Source organism: Condylura cristata, unplaced genomic scaffold (genome assembly GCF_000260355.1).
Source record: "Condylura cristata isolate star-nosed mole 26May11 unplaced genomic scaffold, ConCri1.0 scaffold00002, whole genome shotgun sequence".
In the NCBI taxonomy this organism is placed as follows: domain Eukaryota; kingdom Metazoa; phylum Chordata; class Mammalia; order Eulipotyphla; family Talpidae; genus Condylura; species Condylura cristata.
The window spans coordinates 66213505-66237289 of NW_004567103.1; the positions used below are offsets into that span (position 1 = coordinate 66213505).

Here is a 23785-nt window from a genome sequence, read left to right on the forward strand (position 1 = left end):
TTTCTTATTGCACACTTGTCCGTAAATAGGCAGTTTAACCTTGCTCTGTAAAAGTTCTTTTCTCTTGTCCTTAATGCCCCCCTGCTCAGAGTTCTGGGGATTGGAGCATGAGAGTGGATAAAATAGCTCTTTACTTCATAGCATTCTCTTCTTTGAATCCTTTTACTCATACATGGCCTATTCTGAAAGCATGTTAAAAAGTAGGGGTTGATCTCATGGAGAAAATAGTCTCACTAAGATGAAATACTAGAATATTTTTTAGGAGTTTTTATTACATGTACAGAATGCTTTCTCCTTTTTAAAGGAAAGAGTTAAGGATCCCATACATATTAGAACGAGTTTAGTTTTCTGTTTTTGCCCAGATAAGTTCTGTTTCTAGAATTTGGGCTGCTTTGTTTACTAGGAATTTTGAAACTAGTTCTAAGAACACCCCTGCATGTTGTGATTTTTTTTTTTCATTTTGTTCCAGCAAACATTTAAATATCCCTTTAGTTTAGAAATTGTATACTTGAATAAAGACAAACAATGCTAATTTTAATGCAGTTATAGTAATACTTTGGATGTTCTGATGTTCTACTAATCATATTCTTAAGTAACTTAGTCCTTTGGAATGATAAATTTGCATCCAGTAAGAAACCTTGAGGAAGTATATTTAAGCACTCTCTTTTGGAAGCTATCAAATATAAGACAACATATTTTACAATAGAATTTGACACTTACCTACATATATGGGGTGGGACTAAAGAATATTCAATCAGACTTATAGTTTATATGATAGCTATTCTTCTCAAAACTAGCCACTTAATATATATGTATTTTTTAAAAAAGAAATGTTTAGGTCATTTTTAGGGTTTTTCATTTGGAATTTTTCATTTGTTTTTAGTACAGGCATATTCCATTCAGCCTGTACTTTGAAAGTGTATCTATGTTCAGCATGATATATACAGTGTGAGAACAGGCATAAGCAGTTACCTGTATTACAAGACAGAGAGAGAGCTCAAATGTTCCTATATGACACATACACAGTCAGTAGGGAGGGAAAAATAGTTCTGGCTTGGATGTTGGGAATAGTTTCATCAAGTTATTTTTTAAACATAGTGATGAATTGCATTCGTTTAAAATTATTTTTAGTAAAATTACTATTTACAAGAAAATTTAGAAAATCAAAAAAGAAGAGATTTCTAAAATTAATTTTTCATAGATACTCCATTTTTACTTGCACTTGAGCTGTTATCTCTCACCTTATAATGTGAATGTTTCTCCATGTTATTATATCTTTTGCTGCAATAATATTTAAAGTAATTACATAGTTACCTCTGGTATAAGTATACTGTAATTTAACCAGTCACCTAATTATGAAAATTTATATTTTACTGTTAGTAAAATTATTGTTGAAAACATTCCTGTGAATTTGACATCTTTTTATTAGTTCTCATTTTGTCAAAGTAATACATTCACTGAATCTAAAATTCTATTCATTGTGAAGGTCTATTAGAAATAACAGTGGTTTCAACAGGTGAAGGGGAGATATACCTTTATATCACAATGTTGTAAAACAGTATTACCTAAATAAGAAAAGAAATTATAGTGTTTCCTTGCCCCTACTCTCCTTTTCTAGAGGCATTTATTTAATTCTTCTTTTATTTTGGTTATTATGTACCTCCATATAGCTAAATTGTTTTTCTATACATTGCTACATTTTGATTCATTTATTTTATGCATTGTTGACCTTTTTGAAGGAGAATGATTTCCAACTAAAAAGCTAATTATTCAAACATATTTTGTTTGAATAATTAGCTGCAGATATTATTTATAACTGAGCATTGTAATAAATTCTGATGAAAAAGTTCACTTCTGCGGTTTTTGTTTTTCATAGTCATGCCTTGTCTTTTCATTTGCCTGGTTCCTTTGTACTGCTTAATATTTCTGTGCCTTCCAGTAGCTTCTTAGTATAATTTTCCATAAAGTGAATCACACTATACAATTAACGTATTTAAATGTTTTTTCTTGACTATATTCTTCCACTAGATTTTCCCCTTCCTTCCATCTCATTTTATATATCCGCTTTCTTTCTGTGATTTTTCCTTTGGGCAAAACTAGAAACTCCCTTTGTTTCCCCCTGAATCTCATGTTTTCCTCCAGTGTTTTTGTGATCCATACCCTGTAGTAGTCACCTGAGAAAGCATATGTCAGAGAAAAATACTTTTGTTTAGCTCTTCAGTTGATTGATATTTTGTTTGAATAATTAGCTTTTTAGTTGGAAATCATTCTCCTTCAAATAATTACTCCATTGTCTTCCTGCTTGCTGTCACACAGTACAAAGCCTTTTTGATTTTTTGGTTTAACTATGTAAGAAAAGTCACAGGAGTGAAATGTCTGAGTAGAGGGCATTATATTTATAAAAAATTATTATGATGAGGAAGATGAAAAAGGAATTCAAGGCGGAGGGACTGGAAGAGATTTGGTGCCAGCAGTGTGTGTGTCCACTATGTTTAGTGAATGGGGACATATATCAGTAGATCTGTGTGAAGAGAGTGTTGGATGCACTTGGAATGTGGTAGATCAAAGCATGATGTATATATCCATTGTCTTGAGCTTTGAATTTGTTTGTAGGCACTATTTCATCCAGCTGTCTTCAGTTGTACGGAGTCAGATAATAGACGAAATGTATTGAACTATAGCTTAGCCTGTCTTTGTACTTTGTGTCTGTACATGCATGCATGTACACACGTGTACACTCATGCACACTCATACACTCTTCTATGTGTCAATCTCCATCATTAGAATAGATTTTTTGGGTAGAGAAGTAGCAAAGTAGTTCTGTATAAAAGAAAGGACACGACTACTGTGGTCCTTAACATCCATGGGGTTGAGGTACCACTGAAAACAGGATGAGCAGGAGGAAGTCAGGATTAAAGGAAGAGAGAACAGAAAGCTTTGTTGTTGTGCAGATTTGAAGAAATAAGCCTGTGATGAGGTAGTTCTACTGAGAATGGGAAGGATATTACATAAAACAAAACAAATCCAAACAAAACATTCTGGTCACTCCCTTGGGTCTAATCATTCTTAATTTTGTAGTTACTGTTATATCTGTACTTTTTGCATATTTTGCTTTAATTTTTTTTTCTTTTTGAACCTTTGGGAATAGTCTGAAATAATTTAAACTTTTTTTTTTTATTAACTTTTAGAGATCACTAAACAGTTGATAATGTCAATGCTAACCTGAAATACTAGCTTAATTCCATTTGGTTTAAGAAAACATCATGTAAGGAATTTTGGATGAAAATAATGGTAAAAATTTTATATTTTCACATACGCATTTCATTATGCATTTCCTTGTTTTGAGCAGATTCATTGCCTGAGAGTGTAAACCCTGATAATGATACCAAAAAGAGATTCTTCCCTAAATAAAGTTTGAAATATTATTAGTTTTCTAACTACTGCTTATTATAGGAAAGTAGCATCTACAAAGCCTTTTAAATATAGAAAATAAGATCTTTTCACAAAAATGAATAATTTAAACAAAGTAAAGGGTTAAACATATTAGTGTATTTATTGCTTGCTCAAAAAGCAGGTGATACATTTTTCTTTAAAGAGATATGACATGTGGGCCCTCCCTGGTGGTGCAGCAGGTTAAAGCCCAGCACTAAGAAGCTAAAGCCACTTCTGCATGAGTTCGATTCCTGCCTGCCCCGGAGGTGACCACAAGGCGCAGCAGACCTCTCCTGGCCTGCCCGCTGCTCCCCTCAGCAGTGTGCTTCGTCGATCTGCCTGTTCTGCTCCCCACTCTGTCTCTGGTGAAGCCTCTCGCCGCCCCTGAGCCTCTGACTTGTACCCCAGTTCTGTATGCACAAATAAATAAATCTTAAAAAAAAAAAGATGTGGCATGTAACAAATTTCCTGAATGACATGCCACTAATGAATGGCATAATGATTTTGATTGGCTAATGTTTTACTGAGAAAATCGAAAACGTAGGAAATTTTTATAATGCTAGTTACAAATTGCAATCCCTTATTATATGTCAAAGACTTAAGGGATGCTGTCTCATTAAAGATACTCCTGTTGAGGTGGTTCTCTTAATATTAGATGAGGAACTCAAGGATACACTGATCTCTTGTGCACGATCATAAAAGTAGCAAGTCTGTCTCTCTCTCTGGTGTGCTTGTCTCTCATTTCTAAACATATTAGCTTCCAACTGTTATGGAAAAGATAGAATCATTGGAATGGTATGTACACTGACCTGTGTTTTGGTGATCATTTTATTTGCTAATTTCTGTAGTGGATTTTTTCTCAGATCTCTTTAGTTCTTATAAGATTGAATACCCAGAACTGGCCACCATACTTTCATGAATGAAAAAAAGATAGACCAACATAAGACTACTACTTAGTTTGTTTCTTCATTTCCTGCTTAAGAAATGACAGTGAAAAAACTTTTAACACTAACTTTAAAAAACATTGGTATCATCATTTAATATGTGATTGATATCATTTTCAATTTACCTTTTTACTGTTGTGTAATATTCTCTCCCAAACTTTATTAAGTCTCTCAGTAGCTTTTTATCCTTATTGGTGCCTTTAAGAACTCACAACATGTTTCTGCCTTGACACCAGCAGTTTGGTATTCTATCAGATGTTTTATCCAGTTTCATCAAGTCCTTGTACTGAATGTCTTCAAGAGGCCATGCAATAGGCAGAGCATTGCTGCTGCGACACCTGTAGAGATCAGCACACCTGCCCTCAAGCAAAAGACAGTAATTAGTTGCTCTTATTCCCTTGCAAATATCCCCAGTCTTGTTGCACTTGAAACACAAAGATCATAGCAATGTGGTCATGAGCTGCACACTGTTGGAGTTGTTTATGCCCATTCAATTTTTAATGTTGCTATAAGACATTTTGATGGGAACCCTGAGCCCAAAGGGATTTTGCATGCTTGATCAAATCTGTGATGATTTAAATATAGAAATAAAAAGAAACCTTTGAATTGCAGTGACTGTTAACTTTTAGGACAGCCTTAGTGGAAAACATTAACATGATACTTGAGGCAAAGCTGTGTTTGATCAACCTTCACAACTTTTTTTGTTTCTTGACAGCAGGTATAGCTTCAGTAAATCTAAACAAATTTTTAATGGCTATAGCTTCAAGTGCATTGGTTATCTGCATGTTATGGTCTGAATATTTAAAAGATGATTTTATACCAACCACTTGTATTGAAATCGAAACATCCTTGAGTGCCAGTCTGTTGTCTTACCACTTTGTCATACACAGCTTCTATTATTAAAGAAAATGATGATACATGACTGAATTTTAGTAAAATGTAGTAGGGTATGAATTGAAAATATTGGGACCAAATATGTTCATTATTTTTAATGTACTTCTTGGTATTTGTATACATTGTTTTAATTTTTAACAAAGTATACATCCTAGATACTGTGTAAGATAAAAGCTGGTTTTCGCTAGGTGAACTTCTAAGCAGTTTTTAACCTTAAGATTCAGCTATTTGATTATACTTTCATAATTATTTTTGAAAAATATTTATTAATTTATGCATACAGAACTGGGGTACAGGCCAGAGGTGCAAGGGTGTGAGAGGATTCATAGAGACAGAGAGGGGAACAGAACAGGCAGATCAACAAGTACACTGCTGAGGTGAGCAGAGGGAGAGACAGGAGAGGTCTGCCACGCCATATGGGTCACCTCCGGGGCGGGTATCAAACTCTCACTGAAGCGGTTATGGCTGACTGGCAGTACTGAGTTTTAACCCCCTGAACCACCAGGGAGGGCCCACTTTTATAAATTATTAATAAAAAGGTTCACTGAAATTACATTACTGTTTTTTAAACATAATTAGCTTGCAAAACACTACAGTTTTGATAGCACATATGCTAATATCATGGCAATTCACTTTATTTTAAGAAAGAATAACCCTAACACCTCATCATTTAAGCTGGACAGACTTCTTAAATTGTTTTTTAAATATGATTATTATGGAACTGTCAGATTATAGTCGGACAAAGAAAGATGTTATATAGCATTATTATTGAGAGTCGGAACTTGAAGTGCTAAGGAATTTATTCAACCTGTTGTGCCTTGTATTGTCCTTTCATGAATATATAGACAGACTCTTCTATAAGTATATAGACAGACTCTTCTATTAAGTTTCTGAGCACAGTTATTCATTAGCTCTTCAGTGAAAAACGCAACAAATGATGTGAATGTTAATAAAGCTTACCTTTTGCTTTTTATGTGTGCTTGTCCTAGCTGTAAGTAAGCGTGAATGTGATGGGAACTGGAGATGCGCCACTTGTGAGCTTTTGATTGTGATGCTAGCATAGACAAAGTGCTGTGATATGCAGAACATGTTGGCTACTGTATGCCTCATTGACTTTTAGGAATTTCACAAAAGTCATTCCTAAGAATTGGTCTGTTTATAGTGTCTTTGGAATTCCTAATAACTTCATAAACGTTGCATGAAACATTTGACTTGTCTGTTACTTACACAAATGCTTCATGTGCCCTGGGTCAGTATGTTATTCATCTTTTTATGTTGGGTAACTAACTCAGTGTTATCAGTCAATGTTGTTGGATTAGTGAATGACTGGAATACTGTGAGATACACGCGTATGGCCTGAGGAAACCCTATGTGTAAAGAGTAGACCAGATTTAACACTCGAAATAATAGAAATGGCTATTTCTTCTGCTTTATAAAATATGATTTTAAGTTGATTATTTTCTAGAATAAGTATATCTGGTTTAATTAATTTACCTTTACTGTCAAAAATATTCTGTGAAAATAATTTTATATTTTTATCATGCTAAAGTTAAATTCTTAGTCTAAATCATTATCTCTACCTGTTTAGCTTGCTTAGCTTTGTTTTCTCCTATTCTTTACTTTGTTTCTCCTCCTGTGAAGGACAGATTTCACCCCATTTTTGGATATGCCACACTTCTCTGGGCATCTCATGCCTTGGTTTCTGAGCTCTTCTGGTTTTGACTCACCAGATTAGTACTAAGTCATATGTGTATTTTGCAAAATGTGTGTCTCCTAGTAACTTTACTGCTATGATTTTTAAGTTTTTACAAATTTTAATATTGCTTTCTGGCATATGGTAGAATTCTTTGTAGTCACTTTGTACATGCTACTTAATCTCAAGCTTTATCCAGGAAAATAAATTTCCTGCCCCCAAAACTGAGACAGGTAAAAGGGAAGGCAGTAATGAGTGGAAAATAGAATCAAGGAAGAGAAGAGGGAAAAAGGAAGAAAGGAGAGGCAGACAGAAGGAAGGAAGGAATGGAGGCTAGATACCAAGCGTATTTTGTGGAATGGGGAAAAAGCAATGACTTTTGAATTGAATAAAATTAAGTTTGAACCCTAATTCTGCTCATTTTGTAATTTTCAGTGAGTTCCATAGTCTTTGGGTATCAGTGATAATAATATTTACTTGATAAGTTTTTATAAGTGTTAAATTATATCATGTACATAAAGTACTTGTTAGCATGTTCTCTGACACATAATTCACATTTAACCAATGTTAATTAACTCTGTGATTTTGCATGTGAGGAAAATGAGATGTAGAGAGCTGACCAAGGGGGAAATAGCCAGCAAATTGTGGAGAGGGGATTGAAACCCAGGTTTTTCTTACTTTAAAGCAGCAGTTTTCAATTGCAGCCCTTTTGGGCCTTTTACTGGCGAGCAAGTGTAAAATAATGTTTTTTTAATTATTGTTGTATATCAGAATTGCCTGAAAGACTGGTCAAAACATATACCACTAGACCTCACCTTTAGAGTCTTAGGTTCAAGATGTCTGGGATGGAACCTGGGAATTTTCATTTCTAACATGTCCCCAGCTGTTGTTGTTGGCTGCTGCTAATCCACAGACCATACTTGGAGGCCCAGTGCTCAGTCTTGCGGGGGTGGGGGTGGGGGGGCAGGGCAGAGGGGGCGGAGAGCTTCTAACAGTTACTGACAAACCACAGTTCCTGGTTTTGAAGCCAGACCATGGTTGTAGGGCCTAAGTAGTGCCTTTTTTTTTTTTTTTTTTTTTTTTTTGGTAGAGCCTTCCAGGTGATTCTAATGTGTGGCCAGAATGGGAAACACCCCTCTGCTGAAAGCTATTGTTGTGGTTTTTCCATTAGAACTGGTCTAAGCAAAACTCTGGTTTTGAGTAATCTGGGTGTTCGGTGAAGGATGCACAGAACTATGTGTTGTTTTTGCTCAAGGTGTTTTAGAACGATTGTTGCAGCCTAGAATTATTTCATTATATTAGTATAGTATCTTTATTTCAAAATATGATTTTGTTGATTTTTTTCTGAGATGGCTATTGGAAACCATATTTTATTTTTAGAATACCCAGTTAAAATAGTTATGTACCCAGGAGTAGGTAAGTAAAAATGCAGTGGATCATATTGGTAAGAGGAGTCATTTCTTCTGATATTTGATTAAGTTAATAAGTATATACAGACTGAAGCATGAAATCATTTACTGGATAAGAGTGGGCAAAATACCACGTAATTTCATTAACCTTTAAGCAATGAAATTATAAACCCTTATGCAAATGATTAAGGTTATCATTTACTATCACCCCCTTTTGATACCTACAGACTATTAATTCTTCTTTGTCCTGCTGAGTCTGATTAAAACTTTTGCTTGATACACTTTTATTAAAAGGTTTAGAATTTACCAATTTAAAAACACTTGCTTCACACTATCACCTCTAATTTAACTAGGCCTTTAAACACAGTATTTTGCAAAGAGAAAGTCAATAGCTGTTTCTTTAAAAAAAAATGAATTTTAAACTCTGCTTAGAGGTAAGCAACTGCTGTATACTCCTAGGTCTTTTGATAGTTGATTTGTTCCTTTACTATGCAAATTTTCGGTTTACAAAGATCTCCTGCTTTTATTTAAGAAATATGCCTGGAGGCTAGATTGGTAAGCTTTAGGGAGATAGCTAGTTTGGTGTGAAATAAATAGTTGTTAAAGGATCACATGAATAGGGTCCCAGAAGATGAAGAGTAGAACTGAGAGACTGAGATAAACTGTATTTCATTTCATTTGGCTAAAAATACCTTAAATTAAAAGTGATGACAATGAGTAATGGTAACACAATGCAAAGTAGTGTGAATCTATGTTAGGAATAGATTTTATGAAAAGTTCTGACCTGTGAGTTTTAAAGGAAAGCCCCACTATATCCCTAACTCGAGAAGCCTGGTTTATCATGCTGGGACGCTAGTCTCCAGATTTTACTCCTTGGGAGGGAAGACCTTCTCATGACTGAGAAAGAAGGAACAGTCACTCTGTTGCCCCATGAAGTCTGCAGCACTCTGTCAGAAGATGACAAATGTCATAGATGTCCTTATATTAAAAATAATAGGACTCAGGGTTGCTATGTGAAGTTTGAGTTTATAGGTCTTCTGATTTGTAAGTGTTAAGCAAATAATGTACTAGGCTTCTGACTTTAGGGAGATTTTCTGTCACTGAGTGTTTTAAATCTCTGATTTCCATATAGAGTTCTTTCCCCCCACAAATAAACACTGATGAAATAATTTCTATACTAATAGCTTGTAGAATCCTTTTCCGCCACCACCCCTACTCCTCTTCTGTCTTTTTGGATTATCTAAACACTTAGTTCTCAAAGATAGGATTATTTGGCAATTAAAATGGTCTTTCTGGATGCTTGTTTGTTATGTATTTTAGGTGGTGGACAGTAAGGTACAAAAGACAGGGATTATGAGGGTGCATGACGGTGGAATGCTAGGCTTTTTGGGTCTCTGACTGCTTTACGGTCAAGTGCCCTTTTATGAAAAAAAGATATATAAAATAATGAAATAGATTTCAATTGTGTGTCCTTTCATTTTATTTTTATTTATTTTTGGACTTTAATATTATTGTCCAATGCAAATTGGTCCAACTGGTTCAAATTAAAAAAGTACCAATGGGTATGAATTATCTCTTTTCTCTAACCTGACCATTTAGTGCTCTTTGAGACTTATGATCAGTGTTATCCTTCTTTTGTGTTTCCTTCTAGAGATATGTGTGTATGTATGCATGTACATCACACATATATGTGTGAATATGTATAAAATATAATCAATGTATTTTTGTTCATGCACTGATTTTTATATTTACTTTGTGAGCATTGTATTTTGGAAGTTTTTTTGAATGGCAAACTATTTAAAAATAGACTGAATAGCTTTATTCAGTTATAATTTATTTCTGTAAGCTTCTTTTGAAACATTGGCATTAGTCCAAAAATTAATATCCTTCCCTCCTGCCCTCCTGCCTGCCTCCATCCTGGCAACTTTGTGAAGCAGTATTACATGCAAATCTTTAGAAGGTTCCATGGTTATGAATCTAAGCGAAGCTTGATATGTGTGTTCTCAGTGAGCATGCATTTTTTTCTAAGGCCCTTGCAATTTTTATGTCCACACAGTAAAATTTTCTCCTTCTTGAGGAATTCTTATTTGGACATATTGGACTCAGAGCAGATTCCTTTCTACTCTTCAAACTCACTTACTTTTGCTTAAGTATCTATTTTCTGTGATGTTTATTCACAAGTGCATTCACACTTGGTTTTACTTAACCTTACTTTTCTGACCTTAGTTGAGTATATATGCTTAGTTAAGAACCATCTGAGGCTGTTTTTAAATTTTACTTTATTGAATCAGCAAAATACAGTGATTGAGATTAAATGGATTCTGGAGCCACAATCTAGGCTTGAGGCCTAAAAATATGACAAGTTATTTCTTTTTGTTTCTGTTTTCTTAAAGATGGCATGAATAAATTATATAATATATAGCTATATCACACATGTCAGATGTTGACTGCTTGTATTTTATGATACTATTCTGATTTTACTTGACTTATAGGATATAATTTAATAGATCATTTAGTATATGGTTATAGTTTTGTTTATTTTTTTTTTAGAAATAAAAAAAGCACCCCAAGAACTGCTGTGCAGGCCAGAGGTGCAGGGGATAAGAGGATTCATCAGAAATAGAGAGGGGAACAGAACAGGCAGATTAACAGGCAGATTGACAGGAGAGCAGTGGGTGAAACAGGCGAGGTCTGCTGCTTCATGTGAGTTAGGGATCAAACTCAGGCCACAGTGATAACAGTGCTGAGACCCTACCCTAGGTCACCAGGGAGGATTCATAATTTAATATTTTTGATATTATAAACGTGAATGTATATTTTAAAGTATCTCTGTAGATCTTGATTCCAGGATATAATTTTCTTTTTAAGATGTAACAGTGAGTCTGTTAGCTATCAAGATAAAATAAAAAGTTCTGTGTCTGTGGGTGATGACTTTAATAAAACAAAATCAGTTATGTTTTTCTTCTTTTGTTAATAGAACATAGTGTGTGCATTTTCCATTTTTTGGTTTTTGCATGCATATAGAGCAATACTGTTCAACAGAATTATAATGCAATAATTAAATTTTTTTTGGTGGCCACGTCAAACAAATAAAAAAGAAATAAATATGATTAATTTTGCCAATTTATTTAACCCAGTTTATCTAAATTATTGTCATTTCAACATATCATCAATAGTAAAATTAGATATATTTTACATTCTTCGATTTTGCAGTTTGTCTTTGAAATCTATTTTGTGTTACTTTCAGGTGCTCAGTAGGAACATGTGGCAGTGTTGGATAGCACAGTTAGAGAGGATAAATGACCCCTAAACTTGCCCTTTTAAATTGAGGGAGTGTAAATGAAAGCTTAATTTTTTCTCTTCCTGTGTAGAGAAACAGAGCTCTTCCCGACTATATCTTCTTTCTCTGTGAGTCTCCTTTACTGTGCACACAGAACACTTCACTTCTGCTTACTAAATACATGAGTTGCTTCCTCACACCAAGCAATTCTCTGCAACACCATTCTTTGCCTGGAGATAGAGTCAGATCTCACAGTTAAGGTCTCAGTCCCAGAGAATTACCCTCTTGTCTCTTTTCCCTGCCCCTAACAACATACACTGTGGAATCCAGTTCAAGGTCAAGTCATCCCTGTGCTCCTGACCAACTTGCTGCAGACTGTAGGTCCCAACACCTCACCCCTTCCTTGAGGTTGATTAATTTCCTAGAGTCTCTCAGAGAGCTCAGAGAAACACTTAAATGTACCAGTTTGTGAAAGGGTATGATGAAGGATACAGATGAATAGTTAGATGAACAGACACCCAGGTGAAGCCTGAAAAGGTACTCCCCATAAGGGCTTTAGCCCCCCTAGAGCTAGGGTGTGTCATCCTTCTGTGGTGAATATGTTCATATATCTGGAGATTCTCAGAATCCCATCCTTTAGGGATTTTATGGAATCTTTATCATGGAGTCCTGGTCAATTATTTTGTTTTTAGTCCCTCTCTGTACTTTGGAGTTTGGAGATGGAGCAGGGTGGGGAAGGAGTTGGTGATTTTTCAAGTTTCTGTTCCTGATTTGGTCTTTCCTGTTAGAATCCCCCATTCAGGAGCCTACCCTGAGTCACCTCAATAGAAGAAATAAATGCTGCTAGTGCTCTTATCACATAGGAATTTACAAGAGCTTTCAGAGCCCTGGGGACAAAGATAAATCTTAGAATAGTGGATGCTCCTGGTGTTCTTATCACTTGGGAAATTACAAGGGTTTCAGGAGTCTCTGTCCCCAACTGGGAGCAGAGACCAATATATTTGCTTCTTATTATCTCATAGGAAGAGTTTGTGATATTTTGCAACTATTGATAAAGCTACATGCATCTAGTAGAGAAAATTCACAGGCAGGGGGAACTGATAGGCAGTGGTGCTCTGGAAAAAAGTGCGAGGGAGTTGTAAAGAATTCTGGTGGATAGGAGTGTCAAATGCCAGTGTCCTGAGTGAGGAATGAAAATGTCACAGAACAGGGAGAGGGTCACCCAGACCTGCCTACTCTAAATAGGTTCTGCCATCCGCCACATTAAGACAAAATGTAAAAGAACTTTAATGGACAAGAACTTTAATACAATTAGTGTACAAACAGAAAAACCAAAGAATATAGTTTACAAATTAAGCACCCGAAGTGACCTATTCCCTTGTGGTCCAGCCAAGCAGGCTTGGCCAGAGCAAAATCAAAACCAATATAAAAGCTGCCTCTGTGAACTTCCCCACTGTTTTCTCACCCACATCTGTTTCAACCAGTCCAGGATCAAAAGTAAGCTGTTTCTTCACATGTCTCTCTGTTCCATATACCTCCTCCAGGTCTCCTTCTTGCTCTCCATAATGCTTCCTTCCTTCATCAGTTTCTCTTCAGTTTCCTCTTCTCCCTGTTCAGCTCCACCTTCCCTTGAGTGGGGCAGGGATCCTGGAATCTTTGCCTGGGGACCATCCTAAAACAATAAAGTCATTTTTTGTTTGTTTGTTTGTTGTCGGCGCTAGCTATCCCAGTTTCATCAGGGAGATTCTAAGGAAGCAAAGTTTTGGTACTCTCAGCTTTGGATGGAAATCAAATTTAAAAGAGTGAGCCTGTATTATTTTATGAAGCTGGAGGGTCAACGTTGGTAGAGCTGAAAGGAATCTTACTGGTAAAGGAGGAACCAGTGGAGAGGAAAAGGTAGAGGAAAAGGAGAAATTAAAGGAGTCAATTTTTATAAAAAGGCATAAATAAATAGGATTCAATTATTACAAAAAGGACCAGTTACTAAATGGGAGTGAAAATGCCATAGGGGAATTTGTGTTTGATAGAATGAATGGGTTTTTTGTTGCAGCCACAGCTAGTTTGTTTCAGACAAGCAAAAGTGGGTATATTATATACTTCTTAATTCCAAAAGTGCTGAGGACCAGGATTGATTGTTAATAAGCTAGGAGCAATATAAACTCAGAGAAATAATTCAATTACACCATTCTGGTAGAACATCCACTGCCTCTTGCTATAAGGAACCTGTTATACTTGGGGTCATTTAATAGTATTGGCTCAGAAGAAAATCCCTTCACTACAAGATTTGATCTCATTGTAGGTAGTCACCACTTTGGTTTGCTCACTTCTACTTTCTAAGTCTTGCATGGATTTATCTTGCTGGTTGAACCTCAGTCTCCAGCCGAAGGCATGGTGCAAGATTATCTGGGAAATAGTGTTTTAACTTTCAAAGTTCTGTAATACAGGAAGTTAAAGTGCAAGCTAGAAAGGGCTTAGCCTATGGGCTAGGTGATTCTGGCTCTTAATCTCTCTTGACTTGAAATAAAGGTGTCATTACCCAGGGCAGCCACCATCTGAAGGTTGTCTAGCCTGGACAATCCACTTTGAAGATGGCTCATGTACGGGCTGTTAATTTGCTTTTGACTATTTGGCAGGAGGTTCCATAGACACCTCCAGGGGATTTGTGAGGGTCATGATGACATCATAGTTGACTTTGGAATGAGTGATTCAAGAGAGCAAGGATAGAGAGAGAGCTGCATTATCATTTAGGACCTAACCTGTGAAGAAAGATGCCATCATTTACATTGCTTTCTGTTTCATTCATACTGATACAGTAAAAGCGGCAAATCTATAAATGCTTGAATTTCACGAAGAGAGGGTTTGGAGACCCTCTAAGAGACTGGCTACCAAGCTTTTCCCCTCTCCCAATACCTTACCTTTCAGATTCATCAGATTTGTCTGTAGGAGAACAAGAACATATTTTTTTTAATTGAATAGAACTTGTCAAGCATTTGGCTAGACTGTGGTTCTTTGTTAAATATTAAGTATGCAGTGTATGAAGTATCTTCAGCCATTTTTAAAAAAGGATTCAGAAGTCCTCACTTGTTTTGAGGTGTCTTTTCTAAGGGTAGTACAGGAATTAATAAAATTATAAATGAGTCTCGACATGTGTATTTTGATGTTTGGAAATAGTGAAGGTTGTGACATTTTTGTTTTCCAAAATAGCTCTTCTGTTTCATCTCTGAAGGGAAGAGTTTTGATTAGCTGACCTTGGGAATGTTCTTTCTCAGTATCCTTTTTTATACCCTGACTAACCTGGAATAAATCTCTCTCTGTGCTGGCCTACATAGATGCAGGCCATTATTTATCACATCTTGTGTATTTCTTTCACATTATATGTTAAAATTAAAATGAAATTACTGATACACTTGTCTATCTTTGTCTTTCTTCCCCTCACCAATATTACTAAGTCCAGTACAGTGCCTGATAGATACACAGGAGGTAAATATTTCAATGCATTGTTTTTTTGAGAGAATATACTATATTATTACTATTTGAAACAGGATGTCTTTTAAGATTATCTCTGCGCCCCCCCCCGCCCCGCCCTCCATATCGTTTACTTGATTTATGCCTTTCCAGCCTTTATCTTTCTTTTTGGTGCCACTTCAACTCATGGTCTCCTCTGTGACTGTGCATGCTTTTCCATCTTACTCTCAGTTGTTACCTGGAAGGTTCTTCAACCTTCTTTCAAAAGGATGCAGGTCATTCTTGCTCTGTGATTAGTTTAACATAATTCTTTTAACAGGTGTGGGCTCTGATTTTGTGCTGTAAAACTGCTTGGGAAGCACATTTCATACTGCTTTGACAGCGCCTCCTTTTTGCTTGTCATATCATCTTTTGAATGAGTTACTACTATGTTAGTTTTGACCCTGTTAGCATCATATTTAGATGGATTCTGACTTTAGTATATAAGAATGGAAAGTCACAATATTCACTCTTGGGTGTGTGGTAACATCTGACTCTCTTTACTGAGTATGTCTTGCAGAGAACAGTGCAAGTTAGGTAATAGTGTAATCTTGATATGATGCGGTCCTAGAAAGAAGTATTCTTAAGGTTTTTACCCCAGATTGGTAAATGTCTGCACCTTGGTTGTTTCCCTGGGGTGAACCCCAGACCTGGACATATCACCATATACATTCCAGCCTGCCTCTGAGATTTTTAGACTCTCCTTCACAGAGGTTCTTGACAGTTTTTTGGTTCCTAGACCTTTCTTTAAATCTTAACAAACTATTGACCTTCTCCCTAGAGAGCTATCCATTTACATATGTCCACCAATTTTACTTATTATTTATAGGTACATAGATTCCTAAAGGCATCTATCTAACAAGGTTAAAGACTTCTAATCTGAATTATTATTTCTACTAAAGTTATTACTGATTTGAGAAATCCTTGGAAAGACTGTCAAAAGCTCTTATTAGTTAAAATTACAAACAATTTTTATTTTTGGACATTTTTTCCTTTCTTGGAATATCCAGGAACTAGACTACTTAGTCATTTAAGTCAATTCTTGTTCATATCAGGATTCAGAATGCAGCTGGGTTTGAGAATAACAACTTAGCTATATCCTTTGTGATCTCCCAGGTACATGTGATTAATCAGATGGGACATGTGTAAAGAGAAAGATCACTGTCTCTGTACTATCAGGTAGGCAAATGGGTCTTCATTTTTTATATCTCCATCAATTCCATTCTCTTGCAGAAAGTGAGCATTTCTAATTATCTACCCTTTACTGCGTTGTCGGTCAGTAAGATGATAAATATTTCTAAGGGGAAGGAAGCAATCTTTCTTGAGTTTTACCAGGTTACTTCTTCAGCTGCTTGAAGTCAGGGTTCTTTATTTTTATTTTATCTCATTGTTGTTTCATATATTCACACTTCTATAGTAGAAAAAAATCCCCACTCTTCTTTTTATGTATATACTTTGGAGAGTTGTGGACAGCTCTCATATTGTTTGTTGGTTGTCAGCCAAGTTATACACATTTAACTCCTTTAATCTTTGTAATTCAGTTGGCTTGGCTGCTTTTTCTAGATATTTCCCCATTTCATCTGCATCATTAATAAACAGAAACAACAACAACAACAACAAAAAAAACCCAGGCTGTTGCCTCACTTCTTCTACACCTTGCATTCTTATTGCTTCCTGGGCTTGCCTCATATTTCTTATTGATCTAAAGCCAGCCATACCTCATTCTCTGGACTACTTTGGCAATACATGAATGCCTTGCCTGCAACTATGAGTGTCCCACCCGGTAATAGCATCAGCAGTATATCCTAGAGGAAAGGAAAGAAATGTAAAAGGAGAACAGTGAGGAGCAAAATAATTCATTCTTTGATTACATGACCAACTTACCCTTGTTACCCAGACTAAAATCACTGTACCTGAGACCTCTACCACAGATTTTGCTGTCTCAAAATATTACTTTATGCATGGGCATTAATTTGAATAATGAGAAGTCTGTATATTGTGTGAAGTCTGCCCACTATTCTCACTTACTTTCTTCCCTAGGTTCTCCCTCCCCCACTGCCTTTCCTAACACTGATCGAGACTTGTGATCAGAATCTGTGACCATGAACAAAACTGGGCGGGGGTTCATTCTGTGGGAAATTAGATAGGCTCAGGTGGTAAATGCTCCAGGCCTCCATGTGTAACATCTGAGGCAAGTGCTTTAGTTCTCGCTATTTCTGTAACAGCCGTTGGTCTTCTTTTACCAGCTGATTCAGTGGAGATGTCAGGAAGAAGGGGATGGTAGACCTCTAGTGCTGTTCATCAACACTGTTATTACTTTCACAACTTTTCCCCCTCTCTGATTGGCAGGGAGAAGCAAACTGCTTCTAGAGGATGCTGAGCTTAGTGTAAAATATGCCAGCGTGGGATCTGGGCTTGTCACAGCTCATTCTTTCTTTTCATTTGGTTTGTAGAAAATATACCTCTACCTTTTCTTATCTTGTGCATTAGAGAGAAAAAGTTCATTCCTCCAGGAGCTAATGACTTCTTGGAGACTTTAGATACTGGATTCAGGCAGTGTGTTTACTGGAAGCCTGCAGCAACACACACTTGACTTTCTCATCTCTGTTAGCTGTGCTTCTAACTACAGAATTGAATAGGACAGAAGAAACGGTTTTCCTGTTTGTGTCTGTGGCAACTTTTTAGATGATTTGTGGTTTAATCCTTTAAACACTTTTGAATATCATTATCATGCATTTCCCTTTAAAGACAGAAATTATTCAGGTTCTAATGTTGTAATTTTTAACCAGATTATTGGATTTTGGAGACATCAAGATCAGAATAACAGCTTACAGGATTGCCCCTGAATTTTTAGTGACCTAAAATGATAACACTTCTATATTTTTTTTTTTTGTCAGATATTTGGCCTTTCTTTATCCTATGTGATTTTAAACAAGATTAGGTGATTGTGAATCTTGAATTTCTTGGTCTCTGGTCTCTTCAGCAGGTAAGTATATGACGTGTCCTCCTTTAAGTCTGCTTTTTAAAAATGTTAATCTCTCCCATGGCTATTAAACTGTCGACAGTGTTGTACTCATTTTAATTTCTCCATGCGATTGATATATTCTTCAGCGTAATTTTTGTTTCCTATGTCTTTTCAAGACCTGTCAAAGAAAACAAAATGCTAACCTGACTCTAAAAGGGAAAAAAAAGATCCCCTCTCTTGTACTATATTATTCTTTGTTCTCTATGTGCATCAAAGTGACAATCCCACACTGTCTCAATTGAGGGAGTCTAGCACAAAAAAAAAAAAAAAAAAACAGCCTGGCACTGTTCTAGGCTGGCAGCCAAAGTGTTTGTGTAGCTTGGTTCTGGCAGTGGCTTTCATAAAGCAGAGGGTCTACCTCCCAGCATCAGGGAAGGCAGGCAAGCAACCTTCGTCTTTCCTGCTCACATCATATCTTTTCCTTCATCTTGTTTCTTTACAATGACCACCACCATGAGAAAAAGTTTTTTCTTAAATAGAAATATTATTTTCCCTACCACTTCCACTTTTAGTAAGTGGCATTGTTCCTTATAGAAGCTGTGCTAAATTTGCCTTTTTCAGCATTCTTAGAGATTCCCTTCACAGTTGCATTTTGCCACACTTTTCTGAAAACCCTTCTGAATATTGCTAACTCTGGTTTTGTTGATGTAGTTTTCTTGATTGGTAGGAATCTTGTCTTGCTTCACAGCTTATTATTTGAATAGAAACTCTTGAGTGGTATTTGCTTGCATTGTATGGATTTCTATGCCAAGGTAGTTCTTGCCAAGATCAAAAAGCATGTCATTGTTTTCTCTTTCTTCCTCTCTCTCTCCTCTAAAACTTAGGGTCAGTTCACTTATTTACAAATTGAATACTCATATCTGATCAGTGTTTCCAGATAACTAAGTGAACTTCCTTTAATATAAAGAGATGAACTTAAGATATTTTCCTTTGAAATAAAAATGCAGAGTAAAATACAAAAATGTTCTTGAGTTTCTCAGTTTTCTCTAAATTGTTGTTAAGTGACTTACTATTATAAGGGGGATAGAAATGTAGTTTTACTATTTTTTTATAGTCTTACTATTTTTAAGTGATTTGAGAAAATTAGATATTTCACTATGATAAAGCATTCTATGAAAACTCATGTTTCTCAAAATGTAAATGAGTTTTCAGTTGTATTATGACAAAGAAAATGACTTATTTTCAAGTATTCTATTTTAAAAATTAGTATTTTGTAATCAATATACGAAATGTTAAATAAACAGGATATGTTTTCTTAGGAGGAAATTGATATTATTTTGATTGATTTTATTTAAAAAATGGCCAATGATTTCTGGCAATAAGAAAATTTCTTTGGGAGGAAGAACTCATGTATTTTTTTAACAGTGTAACGAATGTGACTAAAAAGAAAGTAAACAGTGGTTGATGTGAGAATTATTAATGTGAAACATTTTTCTATACCATATATACAGAAAAATGTATCCATTATGGATGCATATAGATATAGCTAAGCAATCTAACACTTTTTTCCCCCAGTGATATAGTATTTAATTTAGCAACTGCTTTAAAATAATTACAAGGATTTGTAAAACAGGTATATCGGAAGTATCCATTAAATAAACTCACTTTTTTTTTTTAATTCTTCATACAGGTTCAGCAGCATACTGGCTCATTATTTTAACAAAACAAACAAATATTCCAATTGCTGTGTATATATAATGCACATATAATAAATACTACTGCCCCCCATTGCCTTTTTTAAAAATATGTATTTAAATGGCATTTTCTGCGAACAACTAAAATGAATCTGGGTGGGATGCCTGCTTTATTATATTAGTGAAATCTTTAAGTCAACATTTTAAGCTTCAGAATCTTTCAGAAGAAATGCCAGGGAAATTGTTTTTTTCCCCTTTTGGTTCTGTTACAAGGACATGGCTGTCTTGAATCCTGTGGCAAGGTTGATAGTATTGGAATTAGTGATTAAAGGTAATACAGATTAACAAAGTTTTAATATGTTTGCAGGTGTGTATTAATATACATTATGTGTTGAACACTATTCCTTGACTTAAATACATTTTTTCCCCTAGTGGTATAATTTTAAATTGTATGGGAACCTTTTGTCTTTTTCCTATGGTAGAAATATCTTTTTTGTGATTTAGCAATTGCAACATGAATTGTTTGGTTTTTCTAACTATATGTAGAGACATAGTAGAAATATGCTTACCTTTAACATTTGAGCAGTTTTTTTTGGCTAATGCTGTGAGTTTTTCATTTTTGTAGGTAATAAATTCTGTAGTTTTTTTTAAATTTGGAACACATGTCAAATCTTTTGTATCTTTATAGTTGATCTACAGTTTGCAAGAATTATGATATAGTAACAAACATCTTTGTAGCAATATGGAAAAATAAATTTTTAAGGGATGCCAGCAAAATTGGACAAATATTACATTTAATATTTTAACGAAGGCTTTATTTGAGTATCTATACAGATTTTTAAATGTAACTCCTATATAGACGATTTGAATATCTTGTTTGATATTCACTATTAGTCACATGTAGTAACAATTAGTGTTTTGTAAGTTTAAATGGTCAAAAGCATGAGTAATCTTCCTTAAAGCATATGGTGCCACTTCAGTGTTAAAATTCAATAGAGAGTATTGCATGTGTTAATTCAGTTGATTCCCCTCCCCCCAGTTTTTGATACATTTTAATTCCTCTTGCCCAATGTCTTATATTATCATTCTGTGGAATACTTTCACAAGTATTTCATATGTTTTCTGTGGCATCTCACACTGCTCACTTTTTATCCATAGTACCATATGAATTCCCCCTTTTCAGGTTTACACTGCATATTTTAAACTGCTGATAGTGTAAGGAGATTGCAAGGTAAAGTGACATTTAGCTTTTTGAGCTAGTCTGATTTTTATCATGAGAGCAGGTTTTCCCCCCATCTGAAATCTTCTCATATTTCCCATTAAAGCAATCTTACTAGCATTGAACAAAGACATTAAGAGATTTGACTACAGCAGCAATTGAAATGCATCAAAAAGTGGCTACTACAATACAATTTTATTAATGAATGATCTACATTGATTCCAGCTGTGTCCATGTGATTAGGCCTTCACTAGGCAACAATGGGTATTTCCCTATTGCTTTTATTTGATTTCCAAGAATGTGTCATCTGTTACATCAGCTCCTGCCAATATGCCCCCTGTAAAAGTGTTTTGTTTTTTTTTTCCCCTTCCAAATTTCTGAAGCATAAGTTGAATACCCACACATTGCCCTGCTGAAATATTGTTTCTAGTGAATAGTGGCCTAGGTTTGTATGCCTGGTATTGCATACCAAAATTTGAGAATATAAATTAAAGTCAATGTTTTTAAGTTTATCAGTAAATTTTGGGCAGTGTGGTTGCTTGATAATGCTAAAGATAGACTATTTGTGCCTTTACGTTTCCATCTTAATATTTTATTAGAGTGGTATAATGTGTTATAGAGGTGGACAAGCTTGCAGATTGAAATGGGGATCGTCCAGATTGTTCCCTTCCCTGGACCATATGGTATAGTTCTAAAAGCCTTTTGTATGCTGTCTGTTCAGTTTATTGTAAACTCAATCTTTAGTGCACCTAAAAGGATAACCAAATAAAAATGGGTTTGAGAAAAAGGACTTCATAACATGTAAGGATCCTAGAAATATTTGTTTTGAAAAAGCTAACTGCAGATGAAATTAAAACAAAGGACACTTGTCATTCTCTGAATATTCTTTTGAGTTCATGTAAATTGTCATGGGTTGTCTTTTAATGCTAGTTTTAAAATGAGGGCATTTATGTTCCCTGACTGTACTATTATCCCTACTTATCTCATTTTGCAGTCTCATGAAGAAGAGAATGTAGCTTTTACCCATTTTATGGAGGAAATCTCTACCTTTGAGCAATGCCAATAAATATATAAGCTCCAGGTTCTACAAATATAAAGGTTTCTCCTTTTTTTTTTTAACTGATTACAGAGAGAGTTTAAGACTAGAACTTTCAATAACTTCACCCTTTAAATTATCACCCATTTTTCAGAGAGATAGATTGAAATGTTTCTAATTTTTCCCTTTATTTTACCCACTCCTAATTCATTGTGGTTCCAAAATTTTATTTAAAGAAAAAGAATAATAGATTTCTTATTCCATATACTAAGAATCTCTAATAGCTGGGAATGAGAATGATTTCTCTTGACTTCCTCTCCCCTTCGCTTCAAAGTAAGCTACGGTTTGAGAAAGCATTAGACATTACCCATTGCTTTTTGGCACAAGAGATTTGAAGTTGAAATTCTCCCAAATGGAAAAAAAAAAAAAATGGAGAGCCTGTGAAGACAGGATTCTTTACTCTATCATTACCCTGAACCACTGAAAGGGTAACTGAGAGGAACTCAAATGTTATTGGAATGTGTAATTTTCCTTTGAATGGCCACAGTGAAATAGATTTGAACAAAAAAGGCAGAAAAAGTATATGTGGCGTAAGAAGTTGATGGTGATTGAAATTAATGAATCTTTTCAGTACTGTACTATAGAAACTACTAAGAATGGGACATATTTAAAATTTGTCCAACAAAAAGTTAAACTGAGAAAGCGATTATTATTTTAGGGGATTACTAGAGATAGGTGAACTGTCATAATAATATAATAATGCCACTGGTAAATGGAGCACAAAATGTTTATTAGATATATTATTTTTCAAATTAGAAAAAAAATCTTTGATTCCTGTTGGGGAGGACTATTTGATATTTAAAATTACTGCTGTCTTGTGGTTCATTTGTAAGCAATATATCACATATAAATGATATATCAACTATAAAAAATGGTGCAGTTTTGGGAAATGGAAGGTTTCAGTTAGGAAAAGAAGAAAAAAGTTTTAATAACTTTGCAGCAAATGCATTTCCATGGAGGAATTAGAATATGCTTTTTAAAGTCATCTAGATTACCAAAAATTATAGGAATAGTATAGAAACACAAGTTCAAGATTATTTTCTTTCTTTCAGCTAGAAAGAACTAGTTATACCATAAATCACGGAAGGACAAGCCAGACATAGACTAACTCAAGCATCCCTTCTCTGTTGGAAGTTTCTTTTTTTGTTGTTTAAAGATTTTATTTATTTATGCATACAAAACTGGGGTACAGGCCAGAGGTGCAAGGGCGGTGAGAGCATTCACCAGAGACAGAATTGGGGGCAGAACAGGCCTACTGGTGAGGTACACTGTTGAGGGGAACAGCAGGTGGGTCAGGACAGGTCTGCTGCTCCATGTAGGTCACCTCCCTGCCCAGGGATAGAACTCATGCTGCAGTGTCTGGATAGCTTCATACTTCTATGCTTTAACCCATTGTGCCACTAGGGAGGACCCAAATGTGGTAGGTATTTTAGTGTTCCAGCCTCTATGTTGACAGAAGGAAGGGAGAGAGTGAGTTGGAATGAGTGTTGAGCAAACCTTCTGTTGTACTTCCTCAGCTCTTTAGTATGGTTATTTATTTGGACCTTTCAATTCTCTGGGTCCCGGGTTGATGTAGTATCTTGCTGTAACATAATTGATGTTACATTTCAGTAACTGTAATGAGTTCCTCTTTGTGTCTTTATAGCTAGTGCTGT

At 35.3% G+C, this 23785-nt stretch overlaps 1 protein-coding gene across 4 annotated transcripts in view; it reads left to right on the forward strand.

Moving 5' to 3' along the window:
- Positions 1-23785, forward strand: part of GTDC1 (glycosyltransferase-like domain containing 1) — a 307853-nt gene that overhangs the window by 24292 nt on the left and 259776 nt on the right. For 2 of the 4 annotated variants that reach the window (XM_012728985.1, XM_012729002.1), the window contains exon 2: positions 18054-18142. The exons of the other annotated variants lie outside the window; for them this stretch is intronic. The gene's annotated coding sequence lies outside the window, so the exon portion shown is untranslated. The remainder of the gene's footprint in view (positions 1-18053; positions 18143-23785) is intronic. 4 annotated transcript variants of the gene reach the window in all.